Source organism: Sinohyriopsis cumingii, chromosome 13 (genome assembly GCF_028554795.1).
Source record: "Sinohyriopsis cumingii isolate HCF-2022 chromosome 13, ASM2855479v2, whole genome shotgun sequence".
Lineage (NCBI taxonomy): Eukaryota > Metazoa > Mollusca > Bivalvia > Unionida > Unionidae > Sinohyriopsis > Sinohyriopsis cumingii.
This window is the reverse complement of record NC_142973.1, coordinates 50569521-50592323: the sequence shown is the minus strand read 5'-3', so window position 1 is coordinate 50592323 and position 22803 is coordinate 50569521. Positions and strand designations below refer to the sequence as shown.

The window sequence follows — 22803 nt, the reverse complement described above, 5'->3', positions numbered from 1 at the left end:
AATGACATTCTTTCTGCGTTGGATAGCGGAAAGATTACAGTCCTCACCCTCCTTGATTTGTCTGCAGCATTTGACACAATAGACCATGATATATTACTTCACCGTCTCCAACATGTATATGGCATTCATGATACAGCCTTACTGTGGTTCAAGTCCTACTTGGTCAACAGGACACACATTGTATCTGCAAATGGAATACACTCCAGCCCAGTTGATCTATGTTGTGGTGTTCCACAGGGGTCTGTTGTTGGACCTGTTCTCTTCATTCTGTACACTCAGCCGCTCTCAAGTGTCATAGATCATCATCCAATGTCTCACCAATTGTACGCTGATGACACCCAAATATACAAATCTAGCTACCCAACTGAAGTTGATGCTACCATCCAAGGTGTAGAGAGGTGCATTTCTGATGTGAAATCTTGGATGACATGGAACAAGCTGCAGATGAATGATGATACCACTGAGGCCATTCTGATCACAACACAAAGACTTTCTCGTTTACATCCTTTACCTCAAAGAATAAATATCAGCAACGCCAACATTAAATTCACACAATCAGTACGAAACCTAGGTGTTACTCTGGACAGTACTCTCACATTGCACCAACATGTCATGAACATATGCAAGGCTGCATATCTTGAGCTGAGACGCATCAGCTCAATTCGCAAATATCTTTCAGTTCATGCCACTAAAACACTTGTGTGTTCATTAGTACTTTTGAGACTGGACTATTGTAACTCAATTATGTCTGGTTCATCTCAATATCTACTCCAGAAACTTGAAAAAGTTCAAAACACAGCTGCTCGGATCATACTTAGAGTACCACGATCAGAGCACACCTCCCCGCTGCTCTGTATCATACAGTGGCTATCCATTCGATCCAGAATCAAGCACAAAATTTGTTCTCTGTGCTACGTTTCACTGTCGGACTCTAATCCAACATACCTATCCGATCTCACCCACGTGTACACACCAGCAAGATACTTAAGCTCCTCTTCTGACAATCGTATACTCATTATTCCCACTATGAAAACAAAGTCATATGGACAGCGTTCTTTTGCATACCAGGGCCCAGCAACGTGGAATGAATTGCCCAATGAACTTAGACACAAAGACACAGTGATCACATTCAAGAGGGCTCTCAAAACTCACTTTTTTCGACTGCAAGAACAAACATAAAGACCTAATAATGTTGCCTACCTGAAATATTCTCAGCATGTTTTTTTATTTTTTAATGTTTTTCTAATTTCATGGTGTTTGTTTTTGTAATAATATTATTATATGTTTTTTTATCTTATAGGTGTTCTAATGTTGTAAAGCGCTTAGAGCTTCTAAAGATTAGGCGCTATACAAAGTCCTCATTATTATTATTACCATTATTATTATTATTATTATTATTATTATTATTATTATCAAACTTAATTAAATCGAAATTCTAATAAACGTAATACAAACAACACTTGTAGTGAATGGGGATACCCTACGTACAATGGTAATTAGCATTAAAAACACCCCTGGGACACTCTACGTACAATGGGAATTTAACATGGCGAAAAATCGTGGGACACTCTACGTACAAGGGAATTTAACATGGCGAAAAATCGTGGGACACTCTACGTACAAGGGGAATTTAACATGGGGGAATAGAGTTTGGGCTTGTTTAGGGACAAGGGGAATTGAATATGGGATATTTTTTTTTTTTAAAAATTTTTAAATTTAAATTTAAATTTAGGCAATTGAAAAGTCATTCTCTTTTCGAGAAATATGCGTGGCCCTGAAAAGGGCCTTTGGCTTTCTTCTGATTCTTCTTCTTCTATTTCCTCCATTTCCTCATCCATCCCCTAATCTTTCCCCAAATTCCTTTGTTCTTCCTTTTTTCTTTTTCAGGTAACCAGTCTGGGTGACCCATAGCCCTGAACTTCTCTTGTATCTTGATCCAATTGTTGTTGAGTTTGTCAAAGGCCTCTTTTTTCTTTAAGTTTTCCTTATCCTTTCGTTCTTTATTCCACTTGTCTTTGATCTTTTTCACTTCTTCCTCCATTACTTTTCTCATAAGTTGTTCCGATTTCTTAAGCTGGTCTAGGCCTTTTTTGACAAAGGACCACTCTGTCCATTCCATTACGTCTTCCAAAAAGCACCTGACTTCTATCACATTATCCATGGCTTCCTTTAAGTGACCAATCTTTACATACTCTGGATCTGTAAAGCCTCTTAGTCTTTTTACTTCTTCTTCTATCATCTCTTTCACCAGATCCATAGATAATTTTAGGTTGGTTACTTGTCTTCTGACAAAATCTCGGGTAAGTTCATGCTTCCATTCTTGTTCAATCCTTTCCACTGCATAAGCTCCATCCACCATCCAATACCAAATGTCTTTCAACTGGTTAAACAATTCTGTTACAGCTACCATCTTCCTTGTCTTTATTCCGTAGAATGGTTCCAACGACGAACGTGGTGGGTTCTTATAGTGAAAGCGCGGACGTGATGGAAAACATCCCCCTAAAACATAAAATTGATCTTACCTAGATCATGACCAAACATCGCGCGGACGTGAAGGAAAACATCCCCCTACTTTCTCATTTCATATAATAAAACCCAAACTATACTCTTCACATATGCTAATAAATAATAAAGAAACCCATAATCTACCATTCACACAAACTTACATGAGCAGTTACAAACACAAACACATACACTCACGCTATGAATAAAGAGTTAGTGTTTATATTCACACTACTCTACCTACACACATTGGCAAAATGGATCGTTATTTCTTTTCTAGAGTATTGGGTAGCCCTGAAAAGGGCTGTTGGCTTTTTTTGAACTCCAGATGCACCCATCTAATGATGGCACCTTCCTGGCCTGGCGCCACACACGCATCTTCTTCCCCAGTCTCCTTTCACCTTTCTTCTTGGGAGTGCAGAGGCGGGATATGTGGCTTCAGAATCCCAATTTTCTGTCTCTGGGATTCTGAAATTTCCTCTCTCCTCTTCTTTGTTTCTCCTCTCTCCTCTTCTTTTCTTCTTCTTTCTTCCTCCTCCTCTTTCATTCTTGCTTCTTCGACAATGGCCTCCGCGGCCAGTTCATTTAGTATGCGCCTGGCATATTCCAGGTGCATCTGGAGTTCTAGCAGTTTCACAATTCTATTGTTCATTCTTCTGGTGGTGTTGATCAATCAACAAGGGTAGCTGGACTGCCGAACGAGTTTCAATTTATACTAAAAGTGCGGACGTGAAGGAAAACATCCCCCTAAAAACATAGAATTCATCTTACCTAGATCATGACCAAAAAAACAACGCGCGGACCTAAAAGAAACACTTTTTATGCTACCCATTACTATTCTAAAAAATTTTTGTTATTAACCACTTCAATAGACTATCCACATACGCAAAGCAATCCAATTTAACCAAAAGTATACACCTCAAACACCCAAAAAAAGACATCATTTTAATCTACTATCCATACCAACGTACGTGAGCACTTACAAACACACAATCTTATACACAAACACATGCCCTCACATTTTTTGAAAAAGAGTTAGTGTTTATATTCACACTACTCTATCTACACACATTGGCAAATCGATTGTTATTTATTTTCTAGAGTATTGGGTAGCCCTGAAAAGGGCTGTTTTTTTTTGTTTGCTGTGGCAATCTTTTTTTAGTTTCTAAGAATGCGATGTCCTCTAAGAATAGACTTTCTGGCAATAGGTCTGCTTCTTCGGAAAGAGAAGAAGAACTCTTTGGTGTCGATACGACAATCGACAAAGCCTCTGTCAGCTTCAGGTTGCTGCTCCTGTTGTTGTTGTTGTTGCTGCTGCTGTTGCTGCTGTCTTTGAAGTCTGTACTTCTCTGTCCATTCTTCTTTCTCCCTGTTCACTTCTTCTCTGAAGAGCTCTTCTATCAGGTCTTCAGTAACTTTTAGCATTCTCACATTCTCTATCTCTTCTGGCTTCGGTATCAGACTGTGTCTGACCCTATGCAAATTCACGTAGGCTTCGTTGAGCTTAGCTAGTTTGGAGCACATCTTCGTAGGAGGATGAGTCGACAATGGATGGTTAGACTGGAAACAACCCCGGTTCTTAAAGTCAAAGCGCGGACGTGAAGGAAAACATCCCCACACGGTTTTCGAGTCGCAACGTTCAATGAGTGTCATGAGAGGGATAGTAAGAAATTAAAGAGCATGAATCCAACATTCTTATAGCTAAACAAACCACAAAGGCATTTTTTTCAAAACACAACATTTTTTATTCAATAATCACTTAACACTAATCAACAACTCTAACATATTTTAAACAATAATCCAACATGATAGCATCAAACATTTCTTCTCAATTTACAGTCTACTTTAAACGGGGCTGACAACGTTGTGAATGAAATTGTGATTTCCACTGTTGGAAATCATTAGGCCATTGATGGACACTACGTTTCCTAGCTTGAGACAAAAGATAAGCATAATGGTCACAAAACCATCGATCTACTTTCACATCGTTTCTAGAAGAAGAACGAGGATCAAAATGAGTCACTAAATGTTCTAAGGAATAGCCCAGGCTGCGATGATTCAGAAAATACACACAGTACTGTCCACACACCAAGGAATCTGTGCCTTGTAATTTCACATTATTGAATTGGGTGGTTTGAGCATTTCTTCTCATAAAGTCAATGATATCGTCTTCCAAAGGAGGCAATCCATACGAATCGAAATATTCCACACATCCTTCTTGAGGAAAGTAGACGGCTACCCAGTGGGTTCCTGGGAGATGACTGTCGTCCGTGTTGATCACGTAAGCTTGATGGTCTTTAGGTTTGCGATGAGGGAGTTCATCTTTAGCACAGACGACAGGATTCCAAGAAGCCGTATACGAACTGTGGTTCAAAAGGTAATAAAGTTCCCAGGTATCCATTGTTTTGTGTGGTTTTTTTCTTCTTCTTCACAGGTAATAATAAGTCGTCAATTCGATCCTGACTTTTTGCTTGAAAATGTCTGACAAATAACCGTTTCTTCGTTTCGTCTCCTCACTCTGATTCAGGAGAGTTTCGATACGATGGATCTCTTGAGTGGTTAATGGTGGATAAGAATGTTCACGCAAGTCTTTATACCACTGATGCAACACGTCTTCGTCCGAAATGAGACTCCAAGCCTCGTCCAGATACTCGTCCAATTTTTCTTCTTGACTCAACATCAGGCATTTATCGTGTTGAATTTGACTGGGATGAGCGTTTTGACATCCATAGCAATTTTTCTTGATCAATTCCGTCATTTTTCAACCAAGTGTTTGGCAAAACAGCAGACTAAATGGGCTTCTTGTTCTGGCCATCTTGACTTCATCATGAACACTTCTTCTTTTTCCACGGTCTCCTCACACTTCATGTCCAAAGTTTCTCCACTAGGTAAAGAGGGATAACATTCTTCCATGGCTTCTAGTAATCTAGAATAACTTCTCTCAAACTGTTGATTTCTATGGTATTATCGAATTCTGCATACAGGATGACGTTCACCGTTTCATCAGGGTCTCGGTCTTTAAACTGAATTTCCACACGAATCTGGCCCGATTTTATAGGGTGGAAATGTCCCTCGTCGCTGCCTTGGTCAGGAGTGAAATCGAAAGCCCACAAAGCGTAGCCTCCTGCATAATCCTCGTACGTAATACCGTGACTGGTATTGGTTCCTAACTGTCCGGTGGCTTCGTACAAGGACAAGTACGATCTCAAGTAATTCTTCTTGGTAAAGTCAGGTTCAAACGGTCGGGTACACAAGGTTTTGCCATCGCGACTGACTTCGATTTTGGACACGCCAAAGTGTTGAAAGTAGAAAGGATTTTTTTCGGCAGCTCCGTTGAAGGCTGTATTCTCGACGATACCAACGATCAAACGTTTGGGTAACTGTCCTTGGAACAGATGATCTTCGATCATGGATCGCTGTCCCTTGGGAATGGTGAAGGTTTTCACTTCCACGCGTCGTATGGGATACTTGGCGGTCGTTCTGCTCAACGTCTGACTGATGTCATTTCCCACTTTAGGTAACACTTCCACACGGCGTACGTAGAGTCTGGCTTCTTGGATTTTGGTTTTGTAACCGTCACTATCAGCCAATAAATGGAAAGCGGTACTGCTACGATTCAGTCTCAGGCGGACATCCACCCCGTTCAGCAAATACTTTTCTTGCAACCACATGTCCAAATGCAAACGATCCATTAGTTCTAAACTTGTGTCGACTCCCGTGATTCTCTTTCTTCGTTCTACAAATCCATCATTGTTGTCTTTCTTTTCATCAGTTTCCAATATTTCAAACTTGGTAGGTTCGTCAGCTTCCCATACCACACAGGCATTGAGATGAGTGTTCTTGGCATCTATTCCGTACGTCAAGAGATTTTCCAGGTAGGCACGATAAGGGTAAGTATCCAGGCTGCTACTAACCAATTTGTTATTCAAGTACAAGTCCACTCCACTGAACAAGGAATGCATGAAATTGTTGACGGGAGCTACTGCTTCATCGTCTATATGACCTCCAGTCTTATCTAGAATTTTGACTTTCAAGTACAAGTAACTGCTATTCAGATCGATGTAATCTTCGGGCTGTCCTTTGATTTCAAACTCGATGGGAGCGGAATCCGTCAAAGAGGAGACGGGGTGAAATTCCACCCACTGGGATTCTTGCATCGTCATCATGGTGGGGGGCATGGCAAACAGATCTAGTTCCGACTAGGAACAAGCGCAAGACTCTGGGTGCATCATTTTTTGTTCTTTCTCAATAATCGAAAACGTCTAAGTCTCGAACGGTTCTTCTTTTCTTGGCCTTTCTAGCTTGAAGTCTGGTGAAAGGGTGTTTTCTGCGTCGTCTCTTTCTGCCTTGTCCTTGCTGAATGCCTGACTCGGTAGCGTGTAGGGCATTTATAGGTGTTTCTCGGCAACCCAAAATGTCTTTGCCCGTTTGCAGCAAGACATTTTTGCCTGCCCTCATGAAGGCTTCTTTAGGGTTTTGTTTGTCGATGATGACATTTTGGAGAAATTCTTTGCCTTGCGTCAGTGCCGCATCTTTCAAGGCGTGCAATCCACGTGTCACCACCGGTTTCAACACCGGGGCCACCGAACGAAAGGCCGATTTTAACATATCTCCTAAACCGTGTCCTCGCTGTCGAGCAACCCCTCGGTACGCTGGATACATGACTAAAGAGTCGTGAGAAAACCGTTTTTGAAAATGGAGTTTCACCGTGACTTTCCCTTTGGTGAATGGAATATTTTGTCCCAAATCTCCTTTTATAGTAATATTGACCGTGTCCAAATACGACTTGCTGACAGGCAAATAGTGAGGATGTACAAATTCGCGGTGGACGTGGTAAGTGTTTCCACCTTCCTCGTCAGCGTTCGTGGCAGAATCCACTTTGAAAGGAATGACACGAAGTAACGGTACAGAGGTGTGTCCCACCACGTTGTACTCCACCACATCGGAATACACGAACATCAAATTCAGTCCTTGATTCAGTTCTACTGGGGTACGAAATAACTTGCTAAACGACTCGTTGTCGTAAACGATGGGTAATTCGTTTTTCTTGAGCATGGCCATTCTCATGTTCATGTCTCCGCCCAACATGTCATACAATTCAGGACAAAATAAAATGGACAGGATTTTACTCCGTTCAAATTTCATCGAGAAGCGACGAGCTGCTTTGTGGTACTCCATGGTGACACTTTTGTTGATATGCTCCAAAGCTTTCAGAAACTTGCCATTAAACCTGGTGGCTATGGTGCTGACCAAATGTTGACCACTAAAATAATAGCCTGAGGGAATAAACAAGTGATAGGTGGTGTACTTTTGTGTACGGGTTTTCTTGTCATATTTGACATTGTTATCCATCCACTGTTGCATTTGCTCGTCATGAACTTCCACATCAAAAAATTTTTAATTGGGAAGGATATTGAGGACTTGGGTCGGGTGAATGATTTCTACTAAAGCCACTTCCCAATGGGCTTCGTGATCTAAGGGGATGGCCTGAGGTAATTTGGCCATGTAACAGCACAACGTGTTGTGGGGAAACACCTCCATGGAACTGTCACTGGGTAAGGTTAGGTAAAATTGGTTTTGGTGACTCATAATTCCAGAGTTCTGTGGCTGTCCGAGGGGTTACTGGACGTCAGAGGCGTGTCTCCGTCTAAAATGGGGTTCTGATTGTGGTTGGAGTGGTGACTGGCACTGGCACTGGACACAAGGTTCCCGTGGTTCCCGTTCGAGGAGAATTTCAGGGAGGGATTGGGAAGTAGGTAACCGATGCAACTGCTCAATAAAATGGTCCACAATTGTTTGTCTCCTTGTTGCAAACTCAAACTGGCAATGGCTGCCCCGATGACACAATACACCACGAAGATTTGGCAGAAAAAGACGATTTGCGTTTTAGGCACACGTTCTCCACACCACACCCACAAGGGTTGTTTTTGTAAATCTTGCACAGAAGAACTAGGTGAAGGAGGAGTGGTCGACGTAGCTGCGTCTGTGTGAAAAGGCATGATGATCACTTCTTTTTATAGTCGATGACTTGCGAAGCGTCGATCCAAGAATCAAAACTGGGTGGATATCCTTTCCAACGTACTTTGACTTATTTGACACGTCGTTTGCCCACTTTACGGGTTCTGCGTTCGAGAATGCTTTCGATGTCGTACACGTCTTCTTTTTTGGTGACACGTTGTAACTCGGGCAAATAAAACGTTCCTTTGAGCACTTCTCCATTCATGTCTTCCAATTTATAGACGGCAGGATGACGGCCATGCACTCGTCCAGTGACGGGAAACAATTCGGTCGTCCAGTTAGGTAAGTAACCTTTGTCGAAAGTGCGTTTGGTTTTGCCAATGCGCACCCAATCTCCTACGGCCAACTCTCCACTTTTCTTGGGGACAGCCCTCGTCGGGGACGTACCAAACAGGCGCTCAAACACCAACACTTCGTTCTCGGGAGTCACTTCTTGCGGGGCACGTCCGATGCTTCGATGGTAAGATTGGTTGTACGCTTGCACCAGGTGCGGTAAGATGTCGATGTACTTCAGAGTGTGGTGATGCGTAAAATATTTCCACATGCGTTCTTTCAAAGTGCGTTGAAACCGTTCCACGATGCTGGCTTTGGTTTCGGGATTCTCGGTGGTAAAAAAATGAATGTCACGTTTCTTTAATTCTTTTTGGAAAGCTTGGTTCAGAAATTCGGTGCCTTTGTCCGTTCGCCATCGAAGAGGGTGACGACCGCTTTGTTTCAACACCCGTTGCAGGGCTCGTACTAACTCGCAGCTCGATTTGGAAGTCAAGGGCACGACCCAGGCAAATTTGGAAAAGACGTCGATGACACAGAACAAATATTTGTAGCCACGATTGTAGCTGGCCAAATGAGAGACATCAGCTAAATCGGCTTGCCATTGATGATCGATGCCTTTCACTCGGGTGCGACTTCTGGCAAACTTGCGTCGAATGGGTTTGTGTAAAGTGTAGGTAGCTTGTTCTTGTAACCATCGTTGTACTTGAGGTAAACGGAGACTTTTCAGTTGAGTTTTGGCAGCACGATACAATTTTTGAACTCCTGCGTAACCTGCAGGATGCGGGGGATCGTAGTAAATGCTAGCTAAGACTTTTTCCATTTTTTTGTGTTTGTGTGTTAATAAGGCACCCACTCTTGGAAGAGGCTACTCTTTTTCACTTGGGGTACTTTCTTGGATTGCAATGCTTTGCGTGTGCGACCGGCAATAGGTGTTGAAGAGGAGGAGGATGTCTGAACGGGGGATATCGGTTCTTGTTTCACTTCTGTGTTCACTTTCTTTTTCTCTTGTGATGAAGAAGGGGTGGCCATCATCTTTTTAATCCATCCAATTCTGGAGGTAGGTGGTGTTGTTAACTTGCGTACTTTTTCTGGTGGAGTTTGAAACCCTTCTTCTCTTCTTCTTTTCCTTTTTCTGTCTTGGTCACTGGTACTGGTGGGACTGGTACTGATACTGGTGATGGTGCTGGACTTTTCATCAAGGTCTTAAAATCTTTCAGAGTGGGTAGAGCTGTTTCGTCTAAAGCTTTCTGGTGAAAGAGTTGTAGTCGTTGCAAGAGTTGACCGTACTTTTGCGATTTTTCTGTTTCGGACAAATCTTGGCGATCCATCAAGGACTGCAATTCGTGTTGTAACTGGGACATCTCGCTTAAATTGGGATTGGGAGGTAAATGCGGGGTGCGTTGTTCTTGCCACCGATGGTATTCCATCCATCGTTTGTAAGGCACTAAAGCTAGTTTTCGTCCTTCCATGGGGTTGTCAGGGGTCGATTCTGAGATCTTGGGACTTCCGAGGGCCTTTTTATCTTGCTCCCACCAGACCTCCCAACATGGTTCCCAAGACTCCTTTCAGTATGGGGATTAACAAGAGAGGCAAAATGCCTCCACGTTGGACTAACATCTTCTTTTGACGAATGGGAATTTTCTTTGGAACCATTTGGCGAAGAACGTGACGATGTTTGCTTAAGCATTGTTTCTGGTGTTTGGACAAAGGGATCGTGCCTTTCAAAACATTCAAACAACATTCGCACACGGTATCGATGACCTCTTTGGAGGCTGATTGAATAAGTTTTTTCGTAGAGGTGAAGAAGCTTTGGACAGGACAGATAACATGTCCCCATGTTTGACTAAACGTGGTGGTAGTCATTTCCTTTTCTTTCCTTGGGGTTTTCTGGAGGGTGACATCTTTGAGTCTTCAGGAGCACCAAAAAAAACACTGATACCCCCGACTTGGTCACACACCTTTTTTATACTGGAACGCGTCGCCACTGATTTTTCTTTACGTCGTATCAGTTTGAGGACAGGCATGACACGTCGTGCAGGGGTACGCAACGGACTAAATCGAGCCAGTTCTTGCTTGGACAAATCCAGTAAACTTTGTAACATGCCCGATCTTTCATGGACTTTGATTTTGGGAGAAGGTACTTTGTGAGCAGCAGCCACTGCCACTAAATTGGAGGGTCCTGCCACTGGGGAAGTTCTTTTTGGGGTCATCAACGGAGAAGTTCTTGGTGTGATCAACGTCTCCAAGTACTCTTCAGTTCCTGGTGACATCAACGGAGAAGTAGATAAACGTGAGGCTGCCGGAGACGCAGTCACCGACGTGGCAGGTCGTGGTTTGCGAGTGTAAGGTTGCGTCCTGGCCGAAGTGCCTCTCTTGCGACTAGTTTTCTTCTGTGGACTTTTCTTTTTCTGGGGACTTTTTCTCTGTTTCTTTTTCTGGGGTGGTGTTTGGTCAGAGGAGGGTCCCGCCACTGGAGAAGTTCTTCTCTTTGGGGACCTGGTCTTTTTCTTTTTCTTCTTGGGGCTTCGTTGGATTTTTTTCTTGGGGATAACTTTGGGGGCATTAGGATCCCATCTTAAGAGTGAGCGAATGATGACCCCTCCTAGAGTACCGCTCCCTCCAGGTTTCAAAATGATTTGTTTTTTGGTTTGAGTGTCGATGCGGGGATCGGCCAGTTGGACCAAAGCGACTTTGTTTCGATCGAAAAAGCGTTTGGTTTGATGAGGAATCTGAATGATTCCTTGGAGTATTTGACGTGCCGTCACCGTGAACCATCGTAAGACTTCTTTGAGACTAGCTTCTAAGACACGAGCTCGTGTTTGTGGATTTTTTTCTCGACTGATGCCATACAAGGCACGAATCAATTTGACGGGAAGATGCGACTGAAGTTACGTCATGTTCACACTGTGTGAGACAGACGAAAAAAGGTCTGAGGTTTTTATAGATTTTTTGATGGGGAGTGAAATGAAGTCGAGGACGGAGACGTGTACAGGACAGGCCCTCCGTCTTGGCACCAGTGGTGAAACAAGTCGGTACGAAATCGCAAATCCTCGGGGGTGGTAGGTTTCAAATCGACGAGTAAATAGGCGTGTGGCGTTTGAGTGGCATCGTCGTACGCCTGAGTCAGCCAAGGCGTTCCTAACTGTTTGGCTAAGACTTGCACTTGCGATTTATCTCGAGGGCTTTTAAACAAGACCACGTAATGCGCATTGAGACTGATGGTGCGATGGGCTTTACTTTGTTGAAACAAATTTTGCGTGATGTAAACGACACTGGCATTACGGTGATGCCCTTTGCGCGTGAACCACAGTTTAATTTCTTCTTCGTCTTCTCCTAACATGTCGTCGAAAATGGCCAAATGGGTTTGACGGGAGTCAGAGACGATGCTGTCGTCTTCTTTAGGAATGCCTTCCACAAACACGATGGAATCGCCTTGACTTTCTCGCAAGAGGCTGTACACCGATTGCCACTCTTTGTAACACCACACGATCCGTTGAGGTGGCCGATCGATCAAATGATGTTTATGTTCGATCAAACGTTTGACGAATTCAGTTTTGCCTGAACCGCTAGGTCCAGCAATGAGCATGTTAAAGGGATGGCGAAGATACAAAGCCTCCCAACTGGCACGATCTAAGTGTTCGTCGATGACTTTGACAGTAGAGGAAGAGGGAGCAGAGACAGCAGAGGTAGCCATTGTGTGAGAAATGTCACTTGTGACACGAAAACAAACAAGACAAGAGTTTATATACTTTTTCAGAACACGTTTATTGAATGTTTTTTCAAACATGAATACGAAAGACAAAAATACATAAAAGCCAAAGGCTTAAGTACAAGGATAAAAGGCACATGATAACCATTAACGTGGAATAAACACAAGTGTCTGTACAACAACATGTTTTGGGTAATGTTCTAACCAGTTCTATAGTAGGGGGTAAGGTCAAACAAGTGTCCTCCCAAAAGGGTCTTTCAGGCCTGTCCACGACAGTCCCGTCTTGGGTGACGGGTTCTTCTGGCACCGTCACTAACACGGGTTGAAAAGTAACTTTTTTCCTTGAACAACTCTCGTGCATACTGGGCCACTTCTTGGGTCCAAGCCTCAAAATCCCATTCTTTCCAGGCACGGACATCTGTCCAATGGGGATGTAAGTCACAAGCTACACACACATCGTCATACACGTCTTGGGTAGCTAAAAGTTGACGAATCTTTTTTTCCTGTTGAGGTCGAGAAGTATCCAGATGAAAACGCAAGGCTTTGAGCAAAAGGAGTTTTTCGTGACCATTTAAGGCCATTGAGGTGGTAAGTACTGATCGTAAAGAGTCCACAAAGAATCGGCTGGTAAACGAAATCCCAGAAAACAAGTCACTAAGACACACACCACTTGTCGACCCAAATTGAATGGATACAGTTCTTGTAATAATCGATGGTAATGATCCACGGTTTGAATATGGTCATTGAGTTCCTTCCACGGAATCTGTTGGATTACATGAGATAAAAGTCGTCGCATGGCAGCCTGTTTTTATAGTCTCTTTGTTTCGGAAACAATACACGTACTTTCTAGCCAGACATCTTCGTTCTCCAGTAGGGAATCTAAATGTTGCATACTGTAACCGAAACGTCAGACTTCGTTTAGAAGTTTCCTCTTCCGCTAAGTAGATTCCACGTAAAATATGTCTGTAATCCTTTACCTTGTCTTCCTCAATGTGTTGTACTAGGTGAATCTCGAAGTAACCAAAATGATCAACACGTGGATCATCGGGGGCCTGGAAGTATTGAACAAGGTCTGACCACTGAAACAATTTATGACGAATCAGTTCTCTTATACCATTCAGGTACCAGTGCTTAAAGATCTGGTGACGTAACGAATGCAATTGTTCTTTACGTTTGACTTGTATCTTGACCAGCTCTCGGTAAATGCGTTCTCTCAACTCCACAGGCAAAGCACGAATGTTCTCTAGCAAAGTATCCATGAATAGGTCATACTAAATCCTCTTTGGTCTGACACAAGAAATGTACTGTTTGCACAAACATGGTTTTAATTCATTGTCGAATCTAAATCGTTTCACCACTAATCTACACATTACAATTCGTTCAGAAGTTTCTTCTTTCACCAAGTTGACATTGCGTGAAAGATGTTGGTAATTCGTTAACTCTTCCTCTGGAATTCGATGCAGTACGTTTACAATGTAGTAGATAAAATCGTCAATACCAAACCATTCCTTTTTATAACCAGGAGGTTGTTGATCAATGTCTGTCCAATGGAACAGTTTCAACTCAATCAGTCCTTGTATAGCATTCAGGTACCAGTGGTTCAAACACTGGTGACGTAACGGATGCAATTGTTCTTTACGTTTCACTTGTATTTTGACCAGCTCTCGGTAAATGCGTTCTCTCAACTCCACAGGCAAAGCACGAATGTTCTCTTGTAAAGCATCCATGAACAGATTATGGTAAGTTACTTCAATGTCTCGGTCCCACTAAGGGTAAGTAATGACAATTCGGTGACCATCGAGCATGTTCTACGTAGGCCGAATCTTGCGGTTCCCAGTGGTGAAGTGACACACCGCAACTGAAGCACCTGACTTTATCTCCTTCGCCCAAGTAGAAAAATCCGGCTCTGGCTAATTCTTCGGGGGTCGGTCCTCCCAGATACTTAGGCCATTTTCCTTTGAACGATTGAAGACGATTTTCAAAGTCGCAGTATTCCGACAAACGCACAGGGAACGAATATTCGTCTTTCACAGGTTCGTTTCGATGAGGGTTGAGTGACATGGGCAGGAGTTTGCTCAAGGCTGGATGACATCCGTAGGGGGGTAGACGTGAAGGTGAACATTCCCCTTTAAAACGAAACCCAGTAAAATGTCCAAGAGGACGAGGGGCATCACTTTCGCATCCCTCAGGTTTGACACGCACAGCATCCCTTTCCATGATAGGGGTCGTAAGAACAAAGTTCCCATGATGCTTTACGGCATCGCTCAGGTCACAACGTACAGCATCGTACCCATCGCAAGGCTCACAATCGCATTCCACTTCCGAAGCCCCACACTTGAATTGTGCCTTTTTAAACAACTTGTTTTGTGTTTCTCTGAAAGTATTCATCTTGTTCGCTCGGTCTTGGTAGTCACAATGAACTATCGATCTTGCCTAGGGTTCCTTTTTTATATACAGACCAATACCGACATGTCCATACGGTAAGGTGAAATGATTGGGAAGTCGCACTCGCTTCTGGTACACGATTTGATAGACTTTTTCCAAGGGCCGACTGACGATGTGGTGAGTGGGTAAACGTACAATCTTGTTCGGTTGATAGGTGGTCACTTTAAAGTTTCCATCCTCTCCCGATTGCAAGGCTTCTTTCAATACCCCAAAGTTGACCACTCGACTGGTACGATAATTCAGAGTCAGTCCTTTCACTTTGCACGTCGTGTGCACTTCTCCTTGTTTGTCACGGTATTCGTAGCCGTAATTTTTGGGACCGCCACTGACGAAACTTAAAATCTTGTCGTCGGGATGCTCGTCTGTCCAGGCTCCTAAACGGTCTCCTTCGATGTCATGGTGATGTTGACTCGGGTGATGGATGTAAATGCAACTGTCCTTGTCAAAGTACAGGACGCGTTCTCCTAACAGTTCTAAAGCTTCGTACAATTTTAAGCGAGCATGAGCTGTCACGTAAGCCGCAATGATGACATTTCCAAAAGGGTCGTCTTGTACAAAGTCCAGATCTTCTTCGTAATTGACCAAGATCAAATTCTCTCGAACGACGTCCACGTGTTTCATGTATTTGGTTTTGTCGTGAATCATCTGGAAGTAGCGGGAAGGTTCTGTCAAATATTCCGTCTTGGGTAAACACGGTCGTTGTGCCATTTTACCCCACAAGCAATTTAACATCACTTTGGCAAACGATCGCCTGCCTTCGTTTTTCTCAATGTGGTCTAAAGAGATGCCTTGTTGTTCGTAGTATTTCTCTTTGAATTGTATTTGGTCTTCGGGAGTGTGACACCAGGAAGGATAGCCGCTGGCTTCTTGCTTCAGTTTCAAAAAGGCATCCACGTAGTCAGCGAAAATGCCTTTCTGACTGGGATCACCCTTGTGGTATTGTTGTGTCTTGGGAAAGTGGCAAATTTCGTACACTTCTAACAGTTGGTATTCCATGTCCAGAGCTTTGAATAATTCTACGCTGACCCAGGTTCCCGTCAAGGCCCGTTCTTCTTGGGTGTGCTGACAAGGTTGGTCTTGGTTGCACGTTTCGGCACAAGTACGGCACAAGGGAAACATCAGTTTGCCTTGACAATGGTGAGGTAAAACGGGATGGTATAGGTTCGTGGGAGGCAAAACTTTACACTTGATCAAGCCTTCGTATTGTCGAATGTTTTTCAGGTCGATGTGTTCCGTTAACAATTGTGGGTGCCCTTCAGGAAAGCGACAATATTTGCACACGTAGGGATACAGCGAACACACGTCCAAGTATTTGATTTCTTCTCCTTTCTCTTCGTCGGCTTGGTACAGCAAACAGGTGGCATTGGTTCTTCCTCCGTACAAACTATCCCTCGGGTTCAGCGGGTCCATGAACTGGTAACTTTCCACGAGGCGTTTAAACTCGGGATCGGTTTTCATACGGAGATCGTACTCGTGTTCCCACATTTCCACCACTTGGTATCCTTGCTGTTCTAACTTTAGGCGTCGCTGACAAGTGTCCTGGTACAAGTCTTCCATGGTCCGTTGCAAAAACTGATTTTTAATGCTACGATCAGGGTAACAGACGGGACATCCGTGAAATAAGCAACCGTTAAACTCGTACACGATCTTGGGGTTTTCTAAGTCCCAGCCATCGACCGAATACGTTCCGATGGTCTTTTCGCCCCCTCCGTTGCGGGCATGCTGAATCCACTTGTCTTCCTTCTCGCACAAGTAATGTAACCAACGTAGGGCTTTGACCGAGTATTGACGCTTGACATAGTTGGTCGTTTGAGGACTGATGACAGCCACGGTGTTTTCAGGCATGAATCGTTGTCGATACACTAAGGAACACGCTTTGGCAATGGTGCAAGCTTCTTTCAAAGGATCGACCCCTCCGTGTTCCATGAACAGTTCTCGAAATTTTCCACAGCAACGCCGTAAAATGTCCACGTCGGAACGACAATACTTTAGCATTTCTTCCTGAAAGTCGAAAGGGTCCGAGACTGAGCCTGGTACCAAGCGTAGAAAGCTTCTCGTTGTTCGGTACGCATGTTGTCGGGGTCGTAATAGTGAGCCTCAGGTAAATGGGGTAGAACGGCGTGTTGATTGGCTTCCGTATTGAAAAAGTGTGGAAAGTACCCTTTAGCCATTTCTGTCATTCCAAACGTTTTAGGCATTCGACTCAAAGGCATGGCCAAATAGCTCATCGAATCTTTAAACTGCACTTGTCCCACTTGCATGAAAATGATTTTGGCTCCGTTCAAAGTCACTTTAGGACGTTTGGTGCCATGTTCCGTATAGTACCTAAATAGAAACTGTCCATCGTATCCGGAGAAATTGTGAGCCATCACTGTGGCATGACGATGACAATCTCCGTAACGTTCGATATCCTCTTGGCTCCACGTCTTGTCGATGGGGTCTAAGACCCATTGGGCAAAATCGGCTAACGTGTTCGGTCCCCGAAAGATTTTTTCACGTCCTCCAGGAATCTTGCTGCAGTGAGGGCAATAACTGAAGATAGGTTCTTGAATACACTTCTCGCACGCTCGATGAGCCACGCAGAAATTAGGAATGTGAATGCCAGTCTCTTGCATGCATTCGAAATCGAAAAAGATGAAATTGTCTTTCTTCTTGTGACCGTCCTCTTCCTCTTGTTGGGGTTGGTATTTTTGCACGTAGCATTCGTGTTCCAAGTCCACGATGTGGTGACAAATGTGACATTTTTTCTTTCCTGAACATACGTGTGCCTTGGCACTATTGGTACGTATGCCTTGTCCACAGGTAGGGCACATTGTGTTTTCAGATGTTGTTGGCAACAGGTAGGGCTGACAAACGTGCGCAAACAAGCTGAACAAGGCACTGGTCCTTCGCTCAGACAGGGTGAAGAGGCCAACCATCCTGGGCATTTCCATCCACAATGCTTGTGTTGCTCTCGATTATTATAACCATAGTCATATTTCTCACAGTAATAACCGTATCCCAGGAATGCAGTGATACTGGTAATGGTATCGAAATGTTCATCGTGATAATAGACATGAATGTATTTTCCGTCCTTAAAGTCTTGGCCTCGAAACAACGGAGGTCCGCGCACTTCTTGAGGATGCACTTTCAAGGTGTATCGTGGAGCTAGGGCATCTTGCAATTTTTGCATCTCAGGAATGCCACAGGGTGTGTCTTTGGACAGTCCGGCTTGTTGTAACAGGAGTTCTGCTTCGTTTCGTTGTTTGGCTCGATCAGATCGTTGAATAGTGTTCCAGGTTCTTTTCCATTCTAACGTGTCGTTCTTGTTGGCATAGGTTCGTCCCACCACGATGGTCATGAGGGTTGTTAATTCGGACGAGACTCTTTTTGGTGTTGCGAAGGTCGTCCACCAATAAGATCCTTTTGCGTCCGGTCCCTTGAGGAGGAGAGACGTTAGTCATGTCCAGTGTGGCTTTTCCATCGGTGATGTCAAACTGGTCATTAGATTGTTGCACGTGTTGAATCTTGTCCATGACTTTGGAAGCGGTCAATTCTGCAGGGGTGCTAAACTCGATCCAAACAGGGGATTTCAAACCGTCGTGTTGTATGGAAAGTCTCAAGCGATCGTCTTCTTTGGGTTGACATTGTCGCTTGAGTTCAGTGAGCAAAGAATCCCACACCCCAGTGATGAACACTTCTGCTTTCTCTAACGGTACTTCAGCCTTGAAATCTTTAAACTTCACTATGTATTTGTAAGCCGTGGTTCTAAATTTTCTAGAGAAGCGCTTTTCAGTCTCTCGAATGGAATAGTATTTTTCAGGGTTGACTAAGAGTGGTGAACTTGGTTTAGAGGGTTCGGATTCTGGTTCACTCATGTCCTCTTCAAAATCACTGGCATGAATTAGTGCCAAGATTTCAGCCCTGGTACGAGGCGATAGATCACGTTTCTGCCTCTTACTTTCTTCTTCTTTCTTCTCAAATGAATAGGATCGTTTCATCTTGAGTGAAAAACGTCAAATGACTCAAGTGTAAACACCATAGACTAATTTATAGTCATGGCAGACCAGCGTATATAAAAAGGGTGTGTGTCTTGTCCTTTCACTATTCATTTCACTCTCAAGGTGAGCACAACGATGGAAGAGACTAACCAGATGGAACGTTTCGTCAGAGCTTTGCGAAGGGTCATTAGAAAATTCTCTTCAGACCAGCCGACGGACTACTCTCCTTCCTTTCGAGATAAAAGTCAAGATACTTGCTATATCTGTCAGAAGAAAGGGCATTGGTCTTCAGAGTGTCCAGACCGTCAAAAAAGAACAAAAACAGGGTCTAAAAAAGACAAAAGTCAAGATACCTGTTATTATTGTAAAGAAAAAGGACATTGGTCTCCAGATTGCCCAAAAAAGAAACAAGAGGAGTCAGAAGAAAAGAAGGATTCTTCAGAAGAAGAGAGGGATTCTTCGGAAGAAGAGAGAGATTTTTCAGAGGAAGAAAGCAGACAGGTGAAGAAAAAGAAACAGGACAAGAAAAGAAGAAGGGAAGAAAGTGAGGAGGAAGAAGAGGAAAAGAGTGTGACGGTGAAGAAATTCAAAAAACAGAGAGACTAAACAAGGAGAAAGAAGAAGTCAATGAACTTTATATTAAAGTATTGTGTTGTGAATTGTGAATTGGATTGTAACAATGGATAAAAGAATAAATTAAGTATTAAAAGGTAAGTGTCTTTGAGTTATGATTTTAAAATAAGAACGTACACTCACGCACTCATACAGACACGTACTATAGGGGTAAAATCGGCTGTTTATTATTTTATTATTTTTTTTGAGTGATTGGCAAATTGAAATTGTATTTCTTTTCGAGAGACGTGGGTGGCCCTGAAAAGGGCCTTTTTGTTTTGGTGTAGGGGTGAGTTTAAGCAATCAACTTTAACTGCCTTAAGCCTTTGCCACGGCCGAGGCCTACTTCTGGACTGCGTAATGTTGATGATGATGATTGGGTTGAAATCACTAAGGGTGGTACGGTAGGCTTAGTCACAGGGTTGACGTGTTTAGCTCGGGAAGGTCGTATTCTCTTCGGTCGTGATAAAGAAGTCTGATACATTTGTTTCAGACTTCTTAACTCCGCTAAAATGTCCAACAGTACCGTGACCGTTTGATTTTCACCCTCTTGTTTCTTTGCTGCTACTTCTTCTTGCTGTTGTTGCTGTTGTTTTTTTCTTACCTCTTCTTCTTGCTGCTGTTGCTGTAGGAGAAAAGCTTGTTCCGTTTCCTTTTGTCGTTGTATAAATTTCTCCAATTCTTCTTTCTGTCTCTGTCTAAAATTCTCCACTTGCGGTAATGAAGAAGGTAACGAAGGTTCCGGAACAAATTCTTGCGAGGAGAGAAAATCCACAAAATCCCAATTCACCTCTTCTGAAAGTAAGTCCGGGTTCCCTTGGGCAGTCTCCCCTGCTGGTGCACCCCAATGGATCGTTTTCTGAATTTCCGTCATGTTGAATCACTGTCGCATAGATTGACTGTACACAAGCGCTAGCGAATCTATATAGACTACGTGACGTCACAGACTGCTCTCTTCGGATTGGATGCGGGCTGACTGAATTTTGTAACGCGTGTTCGGATTGGTGAATGAACTCAATCCGTTTCAATCCTACCTCTACCTATAAATAAGCGCAGTTCACTGCATTGATTCACCTGTTCTCGTCGCTTCAAGATGTGGACCACAGTTGAGTCATCCACCCTTGTGTCTTCCATGATGTTTAGGACGGACATGCTCATGTATGTCCGATCCAAGTGGACCGTTGTCCACAAGACAAACACCAGCCTGTGGATACGTAGGATCTACGTGGAAAGACAGGTTGCCTCAAAAGAGTGCTGATTTACGGGCCAACAGTGAGACGCAGCCTAAGGACAAGAAGAAGACCAATGCGGTGCCCTTTATGTTAATGGATACATTAACATAAACCCAAAGGCCCTTTTCAGGGCCACGCATATTTCTCGAAAAGAGAATGACTTTTCAAAAAAAAATCCCATATTCAATTCCCCTTGTCCCTAAACAAGCCCAAACTCTATTCCCCCATGTTAAATTCCCCTTGTACGTAGAGTGTCCCACGATTTTTCGCCATGTTAAATTCCCTTGTACGTAGAGTGTCCCACGATTTTTCGCCATGTTAAATTCCCATTGTACGTAGAGTGTCCCAGGGGTGTTTTTAATGCTAATTCCCATTGTACGTAGGGTATCCCCATTCACTACTAACACTTACACGATGGGGAAAAAACAAACACACAGACAATCATGTAACTTTCGGCAGTAAGGGTTCCCTTCTATGATGCAAGTATGAGAGGGAACACACCAATAAACCGAGGAAGCCTAAAAAGAATAGTGTTTTCCTCGTTAAACAAGAGGAGGGGACCAGATGGCTGTCTTGTAAGAAAATACAGGGTTTAGTGCTAAGACGCACACTTTCTGAGCAATAACATCATTAAGGTACGCAATTTTAATATTCCACGTAAGCACTGGGATGAACATATATATCTACTTATGCTGGCTTACAGATCAGCTGTTCGTGAGAGTACAGAAGTTTCTCCCTATGAAATGATGTTCGGACGTCAGGTGTTATTGCATGTAGATTTAGTGTTAGGCCGTATTGAGGCCGAAAAAGAAAACGAAAACTTTCAAAGTGATTAAGCATATGAACTTTGCCAGAAAATTGATAAAATTCACGAGTTTGCACGTGAGCATATCAAACTATCGAGCGATCGAATGAAACGACAGTATGACTTCCGAGCCAGGAAACCCAATTTTAGTAAAGGTGATTCTGTGATTCTGTATGGCTGCATTACCCTCATCAACCTAAAAGTAACTGTAAAAAGTTACAATGTGACTGGGATGGTCCATATTTAATCACTTGTAAATTGAACGATGTTCTCTATGAACATTACCTTCATTACGAATTTACAATGTAATTACTATGCATCGTTTCCTAGATGAGATATACGCTTTATGTATGGTAATATGTATAACCTACTTATCTAGTACACGTCTTTCAGCATTTAGCAAGTGAATTTTGTTACCTGCATTGTGTATTGGAACACGCTGATTCACGATGTTTTGACACTATGTGATAGACAGATTCGGTATGTATTGTAACCTTGTATGAATATTTTGTGCATATTTTACATGTTAGTCATAGCAGTATAAGGAAATTACCTTGTATCATGTATAATTCCACCATGACATGGTCAAATTATTCCATAATTCCAATGTTTGGCTGTGCACTCGCCGTCAAAATACGTACTAATCCGCCATTTGCACTCTTTTGGTCAGTGAGCGCTATGGAATCTGATTGGTTATTGGTCACATGACCTTTTCCTATAAATAGCACCGTGTACATGTAATGTGGGACTTCACTGTTATCTTGTCCAGCGTTCGGAGCAAACGGAAGCAAAGCATCGGGTGACGTTATACCCATTTCAACTATTTTTCAATAATGTCTCAAGCTATGTTGGATAAACATAGTCAGGTTGCAATGCTTAGTTCTAATGAAATTTGATATGCTTGCTTGACATTACGGGGAATTCCAGAAGTTATCTATTATTCATGAGGTGACGTCTGCTACCGTATTGGTTGATATGATTTCATCTTTGGTGAATTATCACCGCGATTAACCTATGTAAGTGAAGGCGAGAGATCATTACGATATATATAATCCTGGGAAACATACAAATTGTTCCCTCAGAAACTGATATATAAGTATATTAATGCTACTAAACCGTCACTCTTCACCTTCGTTTAAAGGCGAACTCACGTTGCACCTTCACCTTACAGTACTCATCACCTTCAACACCTGAAGGTTAATACTTCACCTTATTCACCGCCCCGAC

At 43.0% G+C, this 22803-nt stretch overlaps 1 protein-coding gene across 1 annotated transcript in view; it reads right to left on the bottom strand.

Moving 5' to 3' along the window:
- Positions 1-22298, bottom strand: part of LOC149785532 (acetylcholine receptor subunit alpha-type acr-16-like) — a 34323-nt gene extending 12025 nt beyond the window's left edge. Inside the window, exon 1 of the transcript XR_016413512.1 lies at positions 22130-22298. The gene's annotated coding sequence lies outside the window, so the exon portion shown is untranslated. The remainder of the gene's footprint in view (positions 1-22129) is intronic.
- Between the last annotated feature and the right edge of the window lie 505 nt (positions 22299-22803).